The following is a 9084-nucleotide window of genomic DNA, read 5'->3' on the forward strand; positions in this document are numbered from 1 at the left end:
AATATTAATTAAATTTATTGTATTTAAGAATTTGACTTTAAAATCCTGAAATTCAAATCTCCCCTTAATATGTCAATCGACTGTAAAACGTTGACTTGTTTTATAATTGTGTTTCACATTCATTATCTCTCAACGCGCCATATCTCTTTGAGTATACTTTTGATATTTCTGCTTTGTAGCGTTAGAAACAGGTTTGCTTGCGCAAATGATGACGTCGACGAAAATGTGTAAAATTAGTCGTGAGAAACCACATACAACAATGACAATAAGTGCACAAATAGAAGCATAATTGTTGTTTATAAACAAATAAACAACGTTGTAAGGTCACAAATTACAACGATCTCCTTACTTTTAGTAGAGTATGAGATCACCTTATAAAGGGTGCTTAAAAGTTCACAAGAAATTATTGTATTATAGTTGACAACCGGAAGTATAGATATAGGTTGCAGGTCGCAAAAAATTTTGCAAAATTATGCGTGGTCCCGACCTCCCTAGCCGCCTAGTGCAAATATTATAATAACTCCTACCGACAGTGTGGTTGAAATTCGGTGTTAACCTTGCTCACTTCCAATATAATGGTACAGCTTAGTAGATTTTAGCTCGATAAATCAATAATTAAATATGTCAGAGACATTGAATTTTAGCTGCGAGATGGTATAAGAGGGCCTTAATGAAGTCGGGGTCAAATTAAACAATGGGCGTCGAAGTCACATATTTCGAGACCCGTCCGAGCGATTTCAATTAAGTTTGGCATTCACATGCAACTTTTATGTTACAGTGTGAAAATGTGGGAAATGGATTTGGAATAGTGCCTTTGAATTATGCCACATTAAGACTAAAAATTGCCCAAATCGAACCAAAACTATTCAAGCCCCTAGACACCGAATATGACGACCCAGTCCTTATACCGAAAATATTGGTCAAAGTGTGCGATATATAAGTGAAATTCAAGGGTAATACTTTCCTAATAGTATCAAATCTGTGTGTCAAAAATCGGTTGAATCGGGTCAATACTTTATGTCTAAAATAAAAAAAAATTGGGCGAAAACTTTAACTAGTCCCCATATAAATATATCAGGATTTTCAAACATCCGCCTGACTTTACTATATGGAGTAAAGTATACTCATACTATACTTTAATGAAACCCAACAGTATGTGGTTTTGGAAACATCAGATAAAGGATAATAAGTATATAATGTTTTTCGTATATAAAAAATTGCTCATTTCCTGGCTTTGATTTTTGCAACTTGCAAGAGTATAAAATATTCGGTTGCACCCCAAATTAGACCTTTTTTACTTGATTCAGTTGTATTTCAAATTATATAGACTACATATAAACAGCTCTCATTCGAAATTTATATTTATACATAACTTTAACGTGAAGGATACAATCCTGTCATTCCAATTTTCTTCTCGTGGAAAGAACAAATACAATACATACTATTAAGAATGTTTGATTGAATAGTAATATAATATTTCTATTCAAAGTCGGTCACTTCTGATTGCTACTTGCTTGCATGAAAATAGCTATTTAAGCAATTAAGAGAATATGAGCTATTTATAGCCCAATAGTAGATGAACCGACATGCTACAAAGCAATTAAGAACAATTTTAGTCTAGTGTAGTTGACAACGAATTGAGTTTTGTATTAAATGAAAACTTGTGCTTGAATGACTGATGATCTTAGAAATAATATAATGTCAGATTCACATGCGACTTTTGTTCTTATTGCTTTCACTGAACAGATGGAAGTATTTTGTACGGTATGTTTCGAACTCTCGTCTTTTTAAGCTTTGACAAGTATCAGCCGCCACTTTCTTTTAGAGAGAACTACGATAACTAAGTATTCATTTTGACATAAATTTGGCTTTCTTCGCTTAATTGTTAAAATATGAACTGTCAAGCAAAGCGAGGAATATTTTATGTGCCTTTGCCAATACAAATTTAACAGAACCAGCGCCGGTTGAACAATTTTTAACTCTAAGCTCAAGTTTAGTTTTTGTTTGTTCGTATATATATTTTTTGCAATTACCTTTACCAAATATCATGCCAAGTGTTTTACCTAGCTGGATAACATTCACACATTTCTATACTTAGTCATAACTCTCAAAATATACCACAATCCGCAGCATTTATTGAATTTTATTAAGAAATTTAAAGCTTTTAAGCAAGCTTGTGGCCATCAAGGAAACAAGGTCTTTGCGAAATTCTACGCTTGATTGTATTACTTTTTTTTTGCTTTGATAGTGACGGCCATTTGCAGTTGTCAATTATGCAAGAGTATGAGTACACATTCTACTACGCTTCGCCAAATAATCGCATGATAAACATACTTCTGTGTATATTTATCAATGATTATATTGCATCGCAGCTTTAATACCCTTCACAATTAAAACATTTTTTCTTTTAAGAACTTAATTCCGATCGTGCAATTTGTATGGCAGCTGGTGAACCGATCTGAGCAATTTCTTCGGAGACTGTCTTAGATGGTAATCAATGCCAAGTTGGGTGAAGAAATCTCGTCAAATGAAAAAGTATTCCATGCAAGCACTTGATTTCGGTCGTTATGTTTGTATTGCAACAACATGTTATTGTGGTCTGACGTTTGCGACAAATGACAAGCTACTTGGTGAGGAAAGAATGTGTGCAAAATTTCAGGTCGATATTTCAAAAACTGAAACATTAGTTCGTATATATTGGGTAGTCGAAAAAGTCTTTTCGTATTTCTAACAAATAAATTACCAAACATGTACCATTTTGGTCGACAACTTTTTGCAATTTTTCCAATAGATATTTCATCAGTGTAAATCGAAATTTCGAAATTTCCAGAACGGAAGCGAGCGAACCATTGTTAATCCCTTTTCTTATGCAAAAGTACAAAATATATAGCGTATATATGGACATTGCTAAATCGATTGGTCATTTCTATATATATTTTATAGGTGCTGCTAGCTTTTACAAACTTTGTGGCAAACTAAATATCCCCTTTCAGGATATAAAAAGAGCTTCAGTCGATTTAAGTGCATGGGTATATAGCAAGTAAGATTGAATGAATAACAACAATTCAAGTTGTGCTTAGGCTCAACTTATACTTTGGAGGCATTCGTTCTTGAAATTGGATTTAAAGCTTTGTTCAAAATTTAAAAATAAATCAATGAAAGTAACTTAATGAAAGTCTACATATGCCGTTTTTAAATGTTTTGCCATAGACAGTGTGTAATATTTAAGGCAATATTATAAACATGTATTTGAAGATGTTGATGTAATATGACTGCAGTATTTGTACAGTAAGTACAAGTACAACCTATGTGTTTGTACCTACGGGTGTAAATCGCCTAATCATATCAATTATTGTTATCACCGAAGGGGCTCTATGCAACATACAGTACGGTAGCTTATCACCGGCAAAAAAAAAAAAATAATAATAATAAAAATATATATAAAGTTTATGATACAAATGAAATAAGATTAAAATTAATTATTAGAATTCTTTATACGCACACACACACACAGAAAGGAGTATAAATATATGGTAAAATGACTTCTAAAAGCTTGATAGTCGCGCAGTTTTTATGAAAATGCCACAATTATCATGAAAATAATTGGAGCATTTTTTAGTCATAACAAAAATAGTAATATTTTTACCGACTACGTGTAGTTTTACACACACACGTACACACATACATTTTTGTACACATATCACGATCTAACGCTTGGCTGCGTGCGACAATTGTTCCATTGGCAAGGTTAAAACTGCTGCTGACACATCGCACCGTGACTACAGCAACAGGTTCTTTTAAATGTCTGTATGTTTATTATTTATATTAAATAAATATTTAAATATGTATTATATGTATAAGGAAATCTGGGTATATAATAAAGTTTTTAAGTATGCGCGTTAGCGAAAAATGATGTCAGCGCAAGTAAATAGGTTAATTGATTACAAAATTTCAGCTTACAAACGTACAATTTATGTTATCATACTCATACGTAAACACAAACTATTTCAAATTATTACAAATGTACAAATTATAGGGCGTATCGCACACATTTACTTCAGAGAAGTCGTGTCAACAAAAGGTGACCGCAATTTTATGCGTCAGCCGTGTGGCTGTTTGTATGAATTTTTTTTACAGTTTTATCGAAAAAATTCCAATAAATTTTTAAAGTGCTATAAATATGTTCGTACTTTGTGCTATTTCCTATTAATTTCTACATTACGTGTTTTACTTGAATAAAATGTGTTGCTTTGAAGGTAAAAGAGTTTCTGTTTCAAGGCGATTTTATCAAAATATTTTCGAGTTTGTTTCAATTTGTGACTAGCATAATTTCATATTTGCATTGAAAATGTTATTGCTTGTCGTTTCGGAAACAAAATTTATAGTTATAATTACGTTCGTTAATAAGCCCATAATATGCGGAGAAAGTAAAATTTACAAATACGACCATGCTGGAGCCGAAACCAAAAGAAAAATGTTTATGTGACTTCAAAAGTCAGCCAAATTGAAGAATGTTCCAAATCACTGAATGAGAAAAGCCTTAACAGATTGAGTAATTTTTATTTAAAATAGTTCAAATACAATATAATGAACCTATGCACCTTCCTAAAACTCTATACGAAAATTCAAAACCACTGAAGTGTATACAGTGTCTTGAAATATAGCATATAAGTTGTAGTTCTAGCTCTAGTGATCTTCCGTTTTTATACTCTTGCAACAAAGTTGCTAAAGAGAGTATTAAAGTTTTGTTCACATAACGGTTGTTTGGAAGGCCTAAAACTAAACGAGTCAGATACAGGGTTATATATACCAAAGTGATCAGGGTGACGAGTAGTGTTGAAATCCGGATGTCTGTCTGTCTGTGCAAGCTGTAACTTGAGTAAAAATTGAGATATCATGATACACGCTCCATAAGAAGGTTAAGTTCGAAGATGGGCAAAATCGGCCCACTGCCACGCCCACAAAATGGCGAAAACCGAAAACCTATAAAGTGTCATAGCTAAGCCATAAATAAAGATATTAAAGTGAAATTTGGAAAAAAGGATCGCATTAGGGAGGGGCATATTTGRCCGTAATTTTTTGGAAAAGTGGGCGTAGCCCCGCCCCCTACTAAGTTTTTTGTACATATTTCGGAAACTACTATAGCTATGTCAACCAAACTCTACAGAGTCGTTTCCTTCAGGCATTTCCATATACATTTCAAAAATGGAAGAAATCGGATAATAACCACCCCCACCTCCCATACAAAGGTTATGTTGAAAATCACTAAAAGTGCGTTAACCGACTAACAAAAAGCGTCAGAAACACTAAATTTTAGGGAAGAAATATCAAAAAGAAGCTGCACCCAGGCTTTCTTTAAAAATTGAAAATGGACGTGGCGTCGCCCACTTATGGACCAAAAACTATATATCAGGAACTACTCGACCGATTTCAATGAAATTCAGTACATAATAGTTTCCTAACACCCTGATGACATGTACCAAATATGGGTGAAATCGGTTCACAACCACGTCTTCTTCCAATATAGCGCTATTTTGAATTCCATCTGATGCTTTCTCTGTATAATATATCCATTAGGAACCAATGATGATAGTGGAAAAAAACTTTACACAAATACGGTATTTGTTGCGAGAGTATAAAATGTTCGGTGACACCCGAACTTATCCCTTCCTTACTTGTTTAATTTATAAAAAGAGATGCCGTTTTGTAATATTTGGTGATATAGTATATCATGACATACTATTATACTTTAGATTATTATTGTAGCTCATGTTATTGAACTCTCGAATTCCTCAGAATTGTGCTTGTTCCCCATTATAAAATTTAAACGAAAATATTGTTCAAGAATGATTATTATCCAGAAAGTAAACCCTTTGATATTTAACACTTTTTGTTTCTCTTATGCTTTTATTTCAAAATGAAAATAAACAAAGCGCTCCAATTTCTGACATTTTTTATTCGGATGTTGAATATAAATATTTTCAAACATACAGCCATGTACATAAGTGTAGAATGTTCGCTAAAAAACATTTTTTTAGTTATTGCATATTTTTCACTTCATGATGATTTAGGAATTCAACAAGTAATTTGGTAAGTACATCTTGAACTCGTACCAGGGTACAATACGTTTGTTACAAGATTTGTAACATCAAACAAAACAAATGTAGGAGACCCTATAAAGTTTATAAATATGTATATAGCCATTTTCATCTGCTGTCCGTGTGTTCGTCCGGCTGTCTACCTATAAGCGAACTAGTCACTCAGTTTTCGAGATATTGATCTGAAATTTGAACACATTCCTTTCACTCCAAGAAGTTGTTCTTTTGTACGAACGGCGATAGCGGACGACTATAGCATATAGTTGAGATTTAAATGGAACGATAGGAATAAAATGCTAGTATGGAAAACTTTTGCAATCTTCGAAGAATCGGACCAGTCATACAAATTAAACGATTCGAATCAAGTTATTGTAAGGAAGCATTTGTATTTGTGAAGGGCATTATAGTTTCGAAGTTAACGTTTTTTTTTTTTTTTTATAATAATATGAAATAGTGACAACTCTCGGGAATTGAAAACATTACTTCGAATATTTTACATTTAAGTTCAACTAAATGGTAAAATTTAATTCATTTGTAAATAAATTTTAATGTATCTTTGTCATTGAGGGCGGTTTCTAAGTGGTGGGTCCCAAATTCAGCGCACAATCCCGCTAGGAGAGTACTTGCGAGTTTTATACACATTTATATAGCAAGCGGCTGGTGAACAGACGATGCAATTCGACTTCAGCGATCACTTAAACCGAATATGATGCATTCGATCCGCTGAAGACTCCTAATTTTTAGACGCAACACCAGGCTCCTCACGTGATCGGTACCATATTGCGCTTTCGCTTGCACGGCGGGGACAGAAGAGTAGGATTTTAACTGCTTACCCGGTAGCATGATTACACCTCATAATCTCCGCAAAGCTAATATGACAGTGTAAACTCACGCTGAGTGCCAACTAAAAGGTTTGTTAGGGTCGGAAATGACCTATCCGAGCCGTTCAATATCAAGCGAAGTTTTAGACAAGTAATACCAGCTGCAGAGCTAATTAGAAAAGGTACAAGATTTTTTAAGAGTGTAATGTTAGTTCGGCTCTCTCCAGACTGGTTAAGGAAGCGAAGAAAATGGATCTGGTAGTGAACGACGACAAGACGAAATATCTTTTGTCATCAAACTAACAGTCGTAGCACTCGGGACTTGGCTCTCACATCACTGTTGATAGTCATAACTTCGAAACGGTGGAAAATTTCATCTATTTTGGAACCAGTATCCGTATTAACATTAACAACAATGGCAGCCTCGAAATCCAACGCAGAATAACTTTTGCCAACAGGTGCTATTTCGGACTGAATAGGCAAGGTAGAAGTAAATTCCTCTCTTGACTAACAAAGTCCACACTCTGCAAGTCCCTCATCCTTTCCGTCCTGCTATATGGTGCGGAGGCATGTGCAATGGCATCATCTGATGACTCGACCTTAGGAGAGAAAGGCTTTGCGTAAGTTTTATAGTCCTTTTCGTATTGGGTAGCAAAGCGGACAACTATTCACCAATTGTCTTACATAAGACGGATGTTAATTGATTGAGATATAAATGTCGATATCTTCCTTCAGATAATTTCTCTTCGAAATAGCCGCAGATCTTGCTAGATACTTCTTATATCGCCATAATACTTCAACAAAAGTCTGGGTCATTGCACTACCGGCTTTCTCAATGAATAAGAACGGCCTCTAATTGCAATTAATTGACTAAACAACAACAAACAATTACGAGTAAAGCGATTAAGGCAGCAGTCATATTAATTGTAAGCTGCAGATGAAAAATAAATCTGTGGAAATCTTAATATACTAGAAAGAAATGAGAGAGAGAAATGGGAAAAATGGAACTTTCCAAACACACAGTTGAAGAAAAACACTTGCCGGTGTAAAATGTAATGAGGAAGAGCGGAGAGTTGACGACGAACGACGACCGCATGACCAGCGAGAATCACTTACGTGCCATTAGAAAGCCAGCGAAGTGCATACACAGCTTTATGCACACACAAATGTACATATGTATAGTATACAGTATTTGTGCGCTCATGCAGCTGTTGCCCACTAAAAATCGGTATCTTCTGCTGTTAGTCATTTGACGCGACCAAACGGAAGATAGAGCAAAGCAAAATTATGCGCTTAGCGATAACATACAAATGCACGATTTTTCTCATTTTTACACCATTCTTTACATGTACAATTTTTTTCACCTCATGATTTTCACATGACAAACAAGGTGGACGGGTAATAATAATATAAAATAAGAGCGCCAAATTATAGTTCAGTTGAGGAGAGCAGCAGCGTTGCCCGTTTCACTGGCTTGCAATTCCTCTTTTTATAGCTTATTATTTTTCGCAACAAATGTTTTCTTTTATATTTGCTTCGGCGGCAGCTGCTGCTCGTAATTTTATAAAAATTAAGTTTTGAGGTTAGAAAAGGCGCTTTGCATGTGTGCAAACGGGTGGTCGACCTCGTGTGCACACAAAAACAGAAAAAAGTAAAAAAAACAACAACAAAGAAATATGAGCGAAGCAATTCGAAAAAGAATTTCTCATTTTTGTTTGCTTTTGTTTTTGTTATTGTTTATAAATAGTACCGGAACACTACAACTGAGCTAATTATAAGGCATTAGAGAGTAAAATTTCTCGAGCAAAAAATAACACAACAATGAGGGGAGTGTAAAATAGAAGACAGACGTCACGTATTGTGATGAAATGACTTGCCAAGTATTTGCAAAGCCACGAACGCAAGAAAAAAATATTTAAACAAAAATTACGAAATAGAAATGTGTGAAATTCTTGCGTATTCGATGGAGCTTTTGTAGGAGATTGAGAAGTATTAAGAGATTAATAAAATTATTTAAAATTAAGCATGTTTTGAATATAGAAATTGTGGGCTAGGTTTGTTTTTAGCAATTACAAAAACAAAAACAGAAACAAAAACATATATTGCTCACACATTTGGTAAATAATTTTATCTGCTATAAAAAATATTTTTTTATATTTGTTTTC

At 34.1% G+C, this 9084-nt stretch overlaps 1 protein-coding gene across 2 annotated transcripts in view; it reads right to left on the reverse strand.

Annotated features, from left to right (window-relative positions):
• Nucleotides 1-9084, reverse strand: part of LOC108975728 (tubulin beta chain) — a 116123-nt gene that overhangs the window by 105978 nt on the left and 1061 nt on the right. The gene's annotated exons all lie outside the window — the stretch shown is intronic.

The sequence above is a fragment of the Bactrocera latifrons genome, unplaced genomic scaffold (assembly GCF_001853355.1).
Source record: "Bactrocera latifrons isolate USDA-ARS-PBARC rearing strain unplaced genomic scaffold, ASM185335v1 scaffold_69, whole genome shotgun sequence".
Lineage (NCBI taxonomy): Eukaryota > Metazoa > Arthropoda > Insecta > Diptera > Tephritidae > Bactrocera > Bactrocera latifrons.